Raw genomic sequence first — 13,730 nt, 5'->3', positions numbered from 1 at the left:
TATCCTGGATTAGGGCGGTCATAGAAGTTATGGGTAGTTGCCAAGGTGTTGTCTTCTTGTTGGAGCTGCGGACATTCATAAGTGTAATGAATATAACATGCACATATTCTGCACACTCTGTGAGGGGCCAACTGTTGAGGAGGCTGAGGTTGTTGTTGATTCAGTTGTAGCTGCTTCAGTATGTTGGTCATCTCACTCAGAGTCTGTGTGAGAGCAGTAGTCTCATGGCTAGACGAAACCTCTGCAATAGCCTTGGGATGGTTGTTCCTATGCCTGGTGTTTCGAGTAGACTCAGCTAGATCGGTGATCAGTTGCCACGCTTCTTCCGTAGTCTTGTACTTTTTCAGAGAGCCATTACTCGCACCATCTAATGTAGTCTTGTCATGAGGCTTCATGCCTTGCGTGAAATAGCTATCAACACCAACTTGTCAATATATGGTGGGGGCATGCGTCTAGGAGATTCCTGAAGCGTTCCCAATACTCATAAAGAGTCTCTGATTCACCTTGAATAATACAGGAAATTTCTTTCCTCATTCTATCAGTGACTTCAGCCGAAAAGTATTTGTCTAGGAATTATATTCTGAGCATATCCCAATTAGTAAGAACTGCTTCAGGTTGAGTGTGGTACCACTCCCTCGCCTTTTTCTCAAGAGAAAATGGGAAGACAGATAGCAAAATAGTAGTCTCATCTACACCATGATGCCTAACAGTAGAGCAGGCTGTCTGAAAACCCCTGAAGTGCATGAGAGGCTCTTGAGCAGGTAAGCCACGAAACTTAGGCAGTAGATTGATTAGCGCAGTTTTCAGTTCAAAATCTGTAGCCAGATTTGGGTGACGCGCTTGAAATGGGGGCAGTCTAAAGTCCGGAGATCCTGCTTCCTGGAGAGTAATCCTCCTAGGCTACGCCATATTACCTGCGCATAAAATAATAGAATTAGTAGCAGAGGAGCTTGTTTCTTCCTCAGACGCCGTTTCAGATTTGTCCTCAGATAGGACTGGTGAATCGGTAGTAACCACTTCACCACCCTCAGAGGCTAACCGACGTCGAGCTCGCCTTATACATGAAATAGTTCTTTCAATTTTCGAATCAAATGCGGCTAAGCTCGGATCAGGCAGTGAACACGTCATTCAATGAAAGAAACATACAACTCATGGTAATAACAAAAAAATAAAATATGTAAATATAAAAATATTTACACTAATCAATAAATTAGCACACTGTAGCAACTCCCCGGCAACGGCGCCAAAAATTGATGTGTGAAAAATTACCGATTAAGAATTTATATTGAAAATTAGTGTTGCAAGTACAGTTCTTAACTGATAAAAATTCCGCATATCAATGTGAAAAGGGTTGTCACAAATCAAGAATAAAATACTGGGATTAGAAATCCCAGGTCTTCTCCTAACGAGTTGCTAAGAGAGTGCAATTTATTGATCAGGAGTTTCTCAGAAATTTGGTGTTTGGGGAATGGGCAAATAAATGATTATAAATTAAAGCAGTGGAAATTAAAGAGATTTTATGTAATTAAGATAAAAAGCCTTGGTTGGGAGAAGATTAATCGGAAGTTCTATCCTTGTTGGATTTCCCATGATTAATAGTAATAGGTTATTGTTTCTACTTAGTTAACCCTCAATGAATGAAGGAAAGTCAAGTAGTTGAGTTAACTCTGATCCACAAGTCCTAATCCTCTCCCTTGGGATGGATTAGCATTAGTGACTAGAGAGCCAGCCAACAACTTCCAATTACACTTAACTCTTGAGTCTTCCAACTCAAGGGACTCCTATTAATCAACTCCAAAGCCAAGTTGAAAGTCTACTCCATTGACATGGATGCCATTTTTACATGCATGTAGAGGGAGTAGAAAGAAGACATGATAATTGGATTCAATTGAAAATAATCAACAAATAATAAAATTAAATAGAAAAGTTTCCTTGCATTAATTAATTCCAAAATTGAAGGTATGCATATAACTATAAACAAAGTAAATGGGAAGTAAAAGACTAAGGGAATAGGAAACAAACTAGAATAATAAAAACTTCAATAGAGGTAGTAACTCTTCTCAATATCCAACTCAAAAGCATAAAACTAGAAATATCCGAATGTGAAGAACCCTAGAGGAAGTAGTGATTTCTCTCTCTAAGACTCAAAAACTAAAACTAAAACTAAAAACTGAGAATGTGTGAATGTGTGTTGAGTCCCTAAGGTCCCCTGGCTCTAGTCTAAGTTTCTGGGCCAAAAACTGGGTCCAAACTCAGCCCAAAATTGCCCCTAGTATTTTCTGCGAATTCTGCACATGGCGCATTGATGAGTGAAAATTAGATTTCCACACAAACTCACCGGCAAGTGTACCGGGTCGCATCAAGTAGTAATTTCTCACAAGAGTGAGGTTGATCCCACAAGGATTGATGGATTGAGCAATTTTAGTTAGGTGATGAATTTAGTTAAGCAAATAGTTGATGATTTGAATGAATTGTGATCAACAGAAGCTAAATTGCATGAAAATAAAAGGGAGAAGGGAAATTGATAGAATCCAAAGTGCAGAAAACGTAAATTGAGGTGAAACTTAAAGTGCAAGTAATGTAAATGGCTGAAACTTAGATTGCAAGAAATGTAAGTGGCTGAAGCTTAAAGTGTAAGAAAACTAAATGACTTAATCTAAATTGCTGAGAAACTTAAATTGCTTGAAGAGTAAAGGAAATTGGGGCTAGGATTTAGAATTGAACAAGAAAATGCAAGCTAAAGTAAATCAGAAAACTATAAGATGAAGAGAATTGCAAAAAAGCTGAAACTGAAATGAAAATTTGCAGAAAAAATAAACAGCAAGAAAACTTAGTTCAATTGTGAAAAATTTAAAAGAGAAATTGAAGATCGAAGAAGAGCAATGAGATTTGAAAACAGATCTAAATCTCAATTGCTCTCTTAATCAAGCAGAAAAGTAATTGTAGAAGAAGAAGAATAAAAGTAGAAACTAAACTCAGATCCAATTCTTATAACAATTGAGAAGAGAGGTGAAAGATGATTCTCAGATTTAGAATCAATCGAGCTCTTCAATCTCAATTCAAATTCCAAGAACAGATAGCAAAAGTTGCAGAAGAAAAGAAAAAAGAAAACAAAAAGCTTGATCTAATTCCCAAAATCCCAAATTCAATGACAAATGAGAATTAAAAGTGAAAACTAAAAATGAGCTAAAAGTCCAAAGGTAAAAGTAAAAGTAAGAGTAAGAGGTTAAAGGTCCTCTACAAATCAAATTAATTCCTATTTATACACTTTCTAATTTTGGTTTTCAGGACTTGGAGTGGCATTACAAGAAAAAAGGCCTATCGCCACGCTTTTTTCTTGCCACGCATTAAAAGCGTGGCCAAAAGTGGTCAATGGCCACGCTTTTATGATGGTGGCGATTGATTAGAGATTTGGCTACATTTTTTTTCTACGCTTAAAAAGCGTGGCGAAAAGAATCTATGGCCATGCTTTTATGAGGGTGGCAATTGATTCGAGATTTGGCCACGCTTAAAAAACGTAGCCATAGAGAGAAACAGGCACGCTTTTAAAGTGCGGCGACAAAGTTTTGTTTTAGTGACATTTTAAAAGCGTGACCGTTTCCTACAACGCTTTTGGCACGCTTAAAAACCGTGGCCAAATGGTCCTTCCAAAAATAAAACGCTGCGTTCTTTTATAAATCAAAACGCTGCGTTCTCTCCTACATTATTCGAAATGAAAGAACCCCCTTTTTCTCTTCAAAGAACCCAGAACCAGAAGTTAACAATTGACCCATTGTTACATAAATAATTCTCTTCAAATAACAATATATGAAATTAAAGAACCCCCTTTCTCCTTCAAAGAACCCAGAACCCTAAGAGCTTCGAAGAACCGCAACCCTCCACGAAGAACCCCAGCCCTCGCAATGCCTCCGCCGTCACTCTCTCTTCCAGAACTCCCACCATGGCAGTGGATCCATCAGCTGAACCGCCTCGATAATCTTCTTCAGTGCCTTCAAGTCCTCATCACACCGTTGTAGCGCTCTGAGAAGCTGCCATCTCTTCTCCACCACCGATTCCGCCGGCGCAGCTTCCGGTGCTTCGTCCAGTCCTATCAACCTCGCCACCAAAGCCGGCGAGCGACTCTCCGCGGTTGGCGATTGAGGCTTTGTCGCACGAGACTGGCGAATCTCCGCGGGTAACATTGGGCTTCTCGGCACCTCGCACAGCGATATCGATTTCCGGACGGCAGCAACTTCGGAAGTCTTCTCCTCTTTTGATATTTCTCCGGCGGTGATAGAGGAAACGACAGAAGAAGAATTATTCTTAGGATTCTTCTTGTTACCTGATAATGAGGTGAATTAAAAAAGAAAAAGAAACGATTAGTTATGTGAACGATAAAAAATTTAGCGAAGAATGAAAAGGATTTTGGTGTTTTACAGGAGAATGTGAAACGGACCGAAGGTGAGGAAGTGGCATTGGCGGCAGCTGTTGGAGCGGGAGACGAGGTGGAGAATGCCAGACATGCAGCCGATGCTCTTGGCGTGAATTTTTTTCGACGCGTTTTCTCACCGGGATGACGACGGTGACACCGCGCTGGTTTGCCTCTTCATCACTGTCTCTCTACTCGTTTCTCTTCCACTTTTTGGGAATTTTCTGGGCCTCGAAAATTTCAATGCGATATCATATTCTCACACTTGTCTGATAAAGTTGTGTTTTTGTTCATATAAGTGTTGTTGGTTCTGAATGATGAGTGGGTTCTTAGGAAACATGTAAAAAAAGCTTGAAACTTTTACTGTCTCTGGAACCCCTTTGAGTTTTTCTTTCTGCTTGATGAAGTTGTTGAGTTGATTGTGCTTTATGATGTAAAGTTCCATTTGGAGTGATTTTTCCACTGGATGTGTTATTCTTGAAGATTATGCCATGCTTTCTTTTTGTTTGTTGCTTGTTCAAATTTCATTCCGTGTTTGCATATTAATAATGTTTGTTATTTCAATCAGCATAATCATTGATTTACGTTTTAATGGTGTGTAGGAGATTCTGTAATTAAAGGGCTTTTTGGATGATCAGATATTGATTAATTCACTGAGCTGAGTTGAAATTTCAATTTCAAGCTTTTGTGTTAAAAATTTCTTCATGGAGTCACCTACAAATGGAGTAGTAGAGTCTTTATCAGAGGCTCAGAATTCAGTTTCTGTTGCACAGCAGCATGGTCCTCCTTCTACATTCGGGACTCCCCCTACGCGGCCTCCCTTAAGACCATCTCGGAATCATGTTCATGGGCCTATACTGGGAAGCTAAAGTTAGTTTCACCTATACTGAAATTAGTGAGTGTGATACTAGTGTTGATAAGTCACTAGCAAAACCGATATTAGCTGATTCTGTATTAGATTTATGAACTCAATTGTTCCACAGTTGGGGTTTTTGATGTACCTCTAATCACTCTAGTCCCTATTTGTAGCGAAACATGGTTTGCTAGTTTTATAACTAACCAAGTTGATTTATTTTCTTATGGCCTTATTGTTGGAAAAACTCATGGATATGTTCCTCTTTATTTTACTTATTGAAACATGTATCCAACTTATGACAAATAGATTAATTTTACTGGTGTATTGGTTTCTAGTTATATCTTCAATGATTACTCTATTTATAAGTTGATGAATTTTTGAATGCAGGTTTTATGTGGCAGAAGTTCTCCTTGCTTTAGAGTATTTACTTTTGCTTGGGATCGTCTACAGAGACCTTAAACCCGAGAACGTGTTGGTGAGGGAAGATGGTCATATAATGCTGTTGGATTTCAACCTCTCTCTAAGGTGCATGGTTAGTCCACCCAGATTTTTGTTTTAGGATGAGGATATTTTCCTTTGGGACGAGGACCTTGGAGTTTAAGAGTTCCACCCAGATAAGAATGTTGAAAACCATCTCTGATTTCTGAAAATTAGAAAAAATATAGTTTGATGCTCTTAGATTGTTTAATTAAAAACAAAATTGGTGGAGATTACTTCTGTTTTATTTTTATTTAAATGAGCACTCCTATAATGTTACAAAATCTTAATGATTCTCAAATGATTTTTCAGTTATATACCTATCATTAAAAGTGAAGGGCTGGAGATTTCACAACCAGCACTTGATCCTTGGTGGACAAAATTGTTATCAATACTTTTCACAACTCAATTAATCCCCGGTGATGAACCCAAAAACGTGGTGTTCAATACCATGGCATAAACACAACTTCGCACAACTAACCAGCAAGTCTACTGGGTCGTCCAAGTAATAAACCTTACGCGAGTAAGGGTCGATCCCACAGAGATTGTTGGTATGAAGCAAGCTATGGTCACCTTGTAAATCTTAGTCAGGCAAACTCAAATGGTTATGAATGATGAATAAAACATAAAGATAAAGATAGAGATACTTATGTAATTCATTGGTGGGAATTTCAGATAAGCGTATGAAGATGCTTAGTCCCTTCCATCTCTCTGCTTTCCTACTGTCTTCATCCAATCCTTCTTACTCCTTTCCATGGCAAGCTGTATGTAGGGTTTCACCGTTGTTAGTGGCTACCTCCCATCCTCTCAGTGAAAATGTTCAACGCACCCTGTCACGGCACGGCTATTCATCTGTCGGTTCTCAATCAGGTTGGAATAGAATCCAGTGATTCTTTTGCGTCTGTCACTAACGCCCAGCCTTCAGGAGTTTGAAGCTCGTCACAGTCATTGAATCATTGAATCCTACTCAGAATACCATCAGTTCTAGCTTATACCACGAAGATTCCGGTTAAAGAATCCAAGAGATATCCACCCAATCTAAGGTAGAACGGAGGTGGTTGTCAGGCACACGTTCATAGGTGAGAATGATGATGAGTGTCACGGATCATCACATTCATCAAGTTGAAGAACAAGTGATATCTTAGAACAAGAACAAGCGGAATTGAATAGAAGAACAATAGTAATTGCATTAATACTCGAGGTACAGCAGAGCTCCATACCTTAATCTATGGTGTGTAGAAACTCCACCGTTGAAAATACATAAGAACATGGTCTATGCATGGCCATGAGGCCAGCCTCCCAATGATCTAAGATCTAGAGTGATCAAGAGATCTAAAGATCAAAAGACTCTAGAGATCCAAAGATGAAAATACAATAGTAAAAGTTCCTACTTATAGAGAACTAGTAGCCTAGGGTTTACAGAGATGAGTAAATGACATAAAAATCCACTTCCGGGCCCACTTGGTGTGTGCTTGGGCTGAGCATTGAAGCATTTTCGTGTAGAGACTCTTCTTGGAGTTAAACGCCAGCTTTTGTGCCAGTTTGGGCATTTAACTCCCATTCTTGTGCTAGTTCCGGCGTTTAACGCTGGAAATTCTGAGGGTGACTTTGAACGCCGGTTTGGGCCATCAAATCTTGGGCAAAGTATGGACTATCATATATTGCTGGAAAGCCCAGGATGTCTACTTTCCAACGCCGTTAAGAGCGCGCTAGTTGGGTTTCTGTAGCTCCAGAAAATTCACTTTGAATGCAGGGAGGTCAGAATCCAACAGCATCTGCAGTCCTTTTTAGTCTCTGAATCAGATTTTTGCTCAAGTCCCTCAATTTCAGCCAGAAAATACCTGAAATCACAGAAAAACACACAAACTCATAGTAAAGTCTAGAAAAGTGAATTTTAACTGAAAACTAATAAAAATATACCAAAAACTAACTAGATCATACTAAAAACATACTAAAAAACAATGCCAAAAAGCATACAAATTATCCGCTCATCACAACACCAAACTTAAATTGTTGCTTGTCCTCAAGCAACTGAAAATCAAATAAGATAAAAAGAAGAGAATATGCAATGAATTCCAAAAACATCTATGAAGATCAGTATTAATTAGATGAGCGGGGCTTTTAGCTTTTTGCCTCTGAACAGTTTTGGCATCTCACTCTATCCTTTGAAATTCAGAATGATTGGCTTCTTTAGGAACTCAGAATCCAGATAGTGTCATTGATTCTCCTAGTTAAGTATGATGATTCTTGAACACAGCTACTTATTGAGTCTTGGCCGTGGCCCAAAGCACTCTGTCTTCCAGTATTACCACCGGATACATACATGCCACAGACACATAATTGGGTGAACCTTTTCAGATTGTGACTCAGCTTTGCTAGAGTCCCCAATTAGAGGTGTCCAGGGTTCTTAAGCACACTCTTTTTGCCTTGGATCACAACTTTATTTCTTTCTTTTTCTTTCTTTTTTTTTCGTTTTCTTTTCTCCCTTTTTTTCTTTTTTCTTTTTTTTTCTTGTATTCACTGCTTTTTCTTGCTTCAAGAATCATTTTTATGATTTTTCAGATCCTCAGTAACATGTCTCCTTTTTCATCATTCTTTCAAGAGCCAACATTCATGAACCACAAATTCAAAAGACATATGCACTGTTTAAGCATACATTCAGAAAACAAAAATATTGCCACCACATCAAAATAATTAATCTGTTATAAAATTTAAAATTCATGCAATTCTTCTCTTTTTCAATTAAGCACATTTTTCATTTAAGAGAGGTGATGGATTCATAGGACATTCATAACTTTAAGGCATAGACACTAAGACACTAATGATCACAAGACACAAACATAGAGAAACATAAGCATAAAATTCGAAAAACAGAAAATAAAGAACAAGGAAATTAAAGAACGGGTCCACCTTAGTGATGGCGGCTTGTTCTTCATCTTGAAGATCCTATGAAGTGCTTGAGCTCCTCAATGTCTCTTCCTTGTCTTTGTTGCTCCTCTCTCATGATTCTTTGATCTTCTCTAATTTCATGGAGGAGGATGGAATGTTCTTGGTGCTCCACCCTTAGTTGTCCCATGTTGGAACTCAATTCTCCTAGGGAGGTGTTTAGTTGCTCCCAATAGTTTTGTGGAGGAAAGTGCATCCCTTGAGGCATCTCAGGGATTTGATGATGAGAGGGGTCTCTTGTTTACTCCATCCTCTTCTTAATGATGGGCTTGTCCTCATCAATGGGAATGTCTCCCTCTATATCAACTCTAACTGAATAACAGAGGTGACAAATGAGATGAGGAAAGGCTAACCTTGCCAAGGTAGAGGACTTGTCTGCCACCTTATAAAGTTCTTGGGATATAACCTCATGAACTTCTATTTCTTCTCCAATCATGATGGTATGAATCATGATAGCCCGGTCTATAGTAACTTCGGACCGATTGCTAGTGGGAATGATTGAGCGTTGGATAAACTCTAACCATCCTCTAGCCACGGGCTTGAGGTCATGCCTTCTCAATTGAATCGGCTTTCCTCTTGAATCTCTCTTCCATTGGGTGCCCTCTTCACAAATGACTGTGAGCACTTGGTCCAACCTTTGATCAAAGTTGACCCTTCTAGTGTAAGGATGTTCATCTCCTTGCATCATGGGCAAGTTGAATGCCAACCTTACATTTTTCGAACTAAAATCCAAGTATTTCCCCCGAACCACAGTAAGCCAATTCTTTGGATCCGGGTTCACACTTTGGTCATGGTTCTTGGTGATCCATGCATTGGCATAGAACTCTTGAACCATTAAGATTCCGACTTGTTGAATGGGGTTGGTAAGAACTTCCCAACCTCTTCTTCGGATCTCATGTCGGATCTCCGGATATTCACTCTTTTTGAGTTTGAAAGGGACCTCGGGGATCACCTTCTTCAAGGCCATAACTTCATAGAAGTGGTCTTAATGCACCCTTGAGATGAATCTCTCCATCTCCCATGACTCGGAGGTGAAAGCTTTTGCCTTCCCTTTCCTCTTTCTAGAGGTTTCTCCTGCCTTGGATGCCATAAATGGTTATGGAAAAACAAAAAGCAATGCTTTTACCACACCAAACTTAAAAGGTTTGCTCATCCTCGAGCAAAAGAAGAAAGAAGAGAGTGGAAGAAGAAGAAATGAAGGAGATGGGGGAGGCTTTGTAGTTCGGCCAAAGGGGGAGAAAGAGTGTTTATGTTGTGTGAAAATGAAGGAGTGAAGATGGGTTTATATAGGGGTGGGGAGATAGTTATGGTTCGGTTATGGGAGGGTGGGTTTGGGAGGGAAAGTGGTTTGAATTTGAATGGTGAGGTAGGTGGGGTTTTATGAAGGATGGATGTGAGTGGTGAAGAGAAAGATGGGATTTGATAGGTGAAGGGTTTTTGGGGAAGAGGTGTTGAGGTGATTGGTGAATGGGTGAAGAAGAGAGAGAGTGGTGGGGTAGGTGGGGATCCTGTGGGGTCCACAGATCCTGAGGTGTCAAGGAAAAGTCATCCCTGCACCAAGTGGCGAGCAAAATTGCTCTTCATGCCAATTCTGGCGTTAAATGCCGGGCTGGTGCCCATTTCTGGCGTTTAACGCCAACTTCTTGCCCTTTTCTGGCGTTTAACGCCAGTCTGGTGCCCCTTTCTGGCGTTAAACGCCCAGAATGGTGCCAGACTGGGCGTTAAACGCCCATCTGCTAGCCTTACTGGCGTTTAAACGCCAGCAAGATCTTCCTCCAGGGTGTGCTGTTTTTATTTCTATTTTTCATTCTGTTTTTGCTTTTTCAATTGATTTTTGTGACTTCTCATGATCATCAACCTACAAAAAACATAAAATAACAAAGGAAAATAGATAAAATATAAAACATTGGGTTGCCTCCCAACAAATGCTTCTTTAATGTCAGTATCTTGACAGAGGGCTCTCATGGAGCCTCACAGATGCTCAGAGCAATGTTGGAACCACCCAACACCAAACTTAGAGTTTGAATGTGGGGGTTCAACACCAAATTTAGAAGTTGGTTGTGGCCTCCCAACACCAAACTTAGAGTTTGACTGTGGGGGCTCTGTTTGGCTCTGTTTTGAGAGAAGCTCTTCATGCTTCCTCTCCATGGTGACAGAGGGATATCCTTGAGCCTTAAACACAAAGGATTCTTCATTCACTTGAATGATCAATTCTCCTCTATCAACATCAATCACAGCCTTTGCTGTGGCTAGGAAGGGTTTGCCAAGGATGATGGATTCATCCATGCACTTCCCAGTCTCTAGTACTATGAAATCAGCAGGGATGTAATGATCTTCAACTTTTACCAGAACATCCTCTACAAGTCCATAAGCTTGTTTTCTTGAGTTGTCTGCCATCTCTAGTGAGATTTTTGCAGCTTGCACCTCAAAGATCCCTAGCTTCTCCATTACAGAGAGAGGCATGAGGTTTACACTTGACCCTAGGTCACACAAGGCCTTCTTGAAGGTCATGGTGCCTATGGTACAAGGTATTGAAAACTTCCCAGGATCCTGTCTCTTTTGAGGTAATTTCTGCCTAGACAAGTCATCCAGTTCTTTGGTGAGCAAAGGGGGTTCATCCTCCCAAGTTTCATTTCCAAATAACTTGTCATTTAGCTTCATGATTGCTCCAAGGTATTTAGCAACTTGCTCTTCAGTGACATACTCATCCTCTTCAGAGGAAGAATACTCATCAGAGCTCATGAATGGCAGAAGTATGTCCAATGGAATCTCTATGGTCTCATTTTGAGCCTCAGATTCCCATGGTTCCTCAATGGGGAACTCATTGGAGGCCAGTGGACGTCCATGGAGGTCTTCCTCAGTGGCGTTCACTGCCTCTTCCTCCTCTCCAAATTCGGCCATGTTGATGGCTTTGCACTCTCCTTTTGGATTTTCTTCTGTATTGCTTGGAAGAGTACTAGGAGGGAGTTCAGTAATTTTCTTGCTCAGCTGACCCACTTGTCCCTCCAAGTTTCTAATGGAGGACCTTGTTTCAGTCATGAAACTTTGAGTGGTTTTGATTAGATCAGAGACCATGGTTGCTAAGTCAGAGGTGTTCTGCTTAGAACTCTCTGTCTGTTGCTGAGAAGATGATGGAAAAGGCTTGCCACTGCTAAACCTGTTTCTTCCACCATTATTATTGTTGAAACCTTGTTGAGGTCTATGTTGATCCTTCCATGAGAAATTTGGATGATTTTTCCATGAAGGATTATAGGTGTTTCCATAGGGTTCTCCCATGTAATTCACCTCTTCCATTGAAGGGTTCTCAGGATCATAAGCTTCTTCTTCAGATGAAGCTTCCTTAGTACTACCTGGTGCATTTTGCATTCCAGATAGACTTTGAGAAATTATATTGACTTGCTGAGTCAATATTTTGTTCTGAGCCAATATGGCATTCAGAGTATCAATCTCAAGAACTCCCTTCTTCTGATTTGCCCATTGTTCATAGGATTTCTTTTAGAAGTGTACATGAATTGGTTATTTGCAACCATTTCAATTAGTTCTTGAGATTATGTAGGTGTCTTCATCAGATGAAGAGATCCTCCAGCAGAGCTATCCAAAGACATCTTGGACAGTTCAGACAGACTATCATAGAAAATACCTATGATGCTCCATTTAGAAAGCATGTGAGAGGGACACTTTCTGATTAATTGTTTGTATCTTTCCCAAGCTTCATAGAGGGATTCTCCTTCCTTTTGTCTGAAGGTTTGGACTTCCACTCTAAGCTTACTCGATTTTTGAGGTGGAAAGAACTTTGCCAAGAAGGCATTGACTAGATTTTCCCAAGAGTTCAGGCTTTCTTTAGGTTGTGAGTCCAACCATATTCTAGCTCTGTCTCTTACAGCAAAAGGGAATAGCATAAGTCTGTAGACCTCAGGGTTAACCCCATTAGTCTTGACAGTGTCACAGATTTGCAAGAATTCAGCTAAGAACTGATGAGGATCTTCCAATGGAAGTCCATGGAACTTGCAATTCTGTTGCATTAGAGAAACTAATTGAGGCTTAAGCTCAAAGTTGTTTGCTCCAATGGCAGGGATAGAGATGCTTCTCCCATAGAAGTCGGGAGTAGGTGCAGTAAAGTCACCCAGCACCTTCCTTGCATTGTTGGCATTGTTGTTGTTTTCGGCTGCCATGTGTTCTTCTTCTTTGAAGATTTCAATTAGGTCCTCTACAGAGAATTGTGCCTTAGCTTCTTTTAGCTTTCGCTTCAAGGTCCTTTCAGGTTCAGGATCAGCCTTAACAAGAATGCTCTTGTCTTTGCTCCTGCTCGTATGAAAGAGAAGAGAAGAAGAAAATATGGAATCCTCTATGTCACAGTATAGAGATTCCTTGAAGTGTCAGAGGAAAAGAAAAATAGAAGGCAGAAGTAGAAAATTCGAACTTTATCAAAGAAGATGGAGTTCGAATTGTGCATTAAGGAATAGTGTTAGTCCATAAATAGAAGGATGTGAAAAGAAGGGAAGAAATTTTCGAAAATATTAAAAAGATTTTAAAAACATTTTGAAAAACTTTAATTGATTTTCGAAAACCAAGATTGAGAAAGAAGTAAAGTGATTTTTGAAAAAGATTTTGAAATTAGAAATTAAAAAGATATGATTGAAAACTATTTTGAAAAAGATGTGATTAGGAAGATATGATTGGTTTTAAAAAGATGTGATTGAGAATATATGATTTGAAAAACATTTTAAAAAGATTTGATTTTGAAAATTAATGACTTGGCTATCAAGAAAATATATGATTCAAACATTAAACCTTTCTCAACAGAAAAGGCAACATAATTGAAATGTTGAATCAAATCATTAATTGATAGCAAGTATCCTTAAAAATAGAAAGAAATTGATTTTGAAAAAGATTTGATTTTGAAAAATTTTGAAAACTTGAAAAAAAATCTGAATTAAAAACAAAATATTCCCTCTTGTGCCATCCTGGCGTTAAACGCCCAGAATGGTGCACATTCTGGCGTTTAACGCCCAAAACTCTACCCTTTTAGGCGTTAAACGCCCA

The 13,730-nt window shown here is 39.5% G+C and overlaps 2 non-coding genes across 2 annotated transcripts; both read left to right on the top strand.

Annotated features, from left to right (window-relative positions):
• The first annotated feature begins 430 nt into the window (after positions 1–430).
• Positions 431–537, top strand: LOC112700243 (small nucleolar RNA R71). The gene has a single exon (XR_003153155.1). It is a non-coding gene; the product is annotated as a small nucleolar RNA R71 (small nucleolar RNA).
• An 11,809-nt stretch (positions 538–12,346) lies between these two features.
• On the top strand, positions 12,347–12,454 carry LOC112700087 (small nucleolar RNA R71). Its single transcript, XR_003153009.1, has one exon. It is a non-coding gene; the product is annotated as a small nucleolar RNA R71 (small nucleolar RNA).
• Positions 12,455–13,730: the final 1,276 nt, after the last annotated feature.

This window comes from Arachis hypogaea, chromosome 6 (genome assembly GCF_003086295.3).
Source record: "Arachis hypogaea cultivar Tifrunner chromosome 6, arahy.Tifrunner.gnm2.J5K5, whole genome shotgun sequence".
Lineage (NCBI taxonomy): Eukaryota > Viridiplantae > Streptophyta > Magnoliopsida > Fabales > Fabaceae > Arachis > Arachis hypogaea.
Note: the sequence above shows the minus strand (reverse complement) of the source record. Positions and strands in the feature narration are given on the sequence as shown.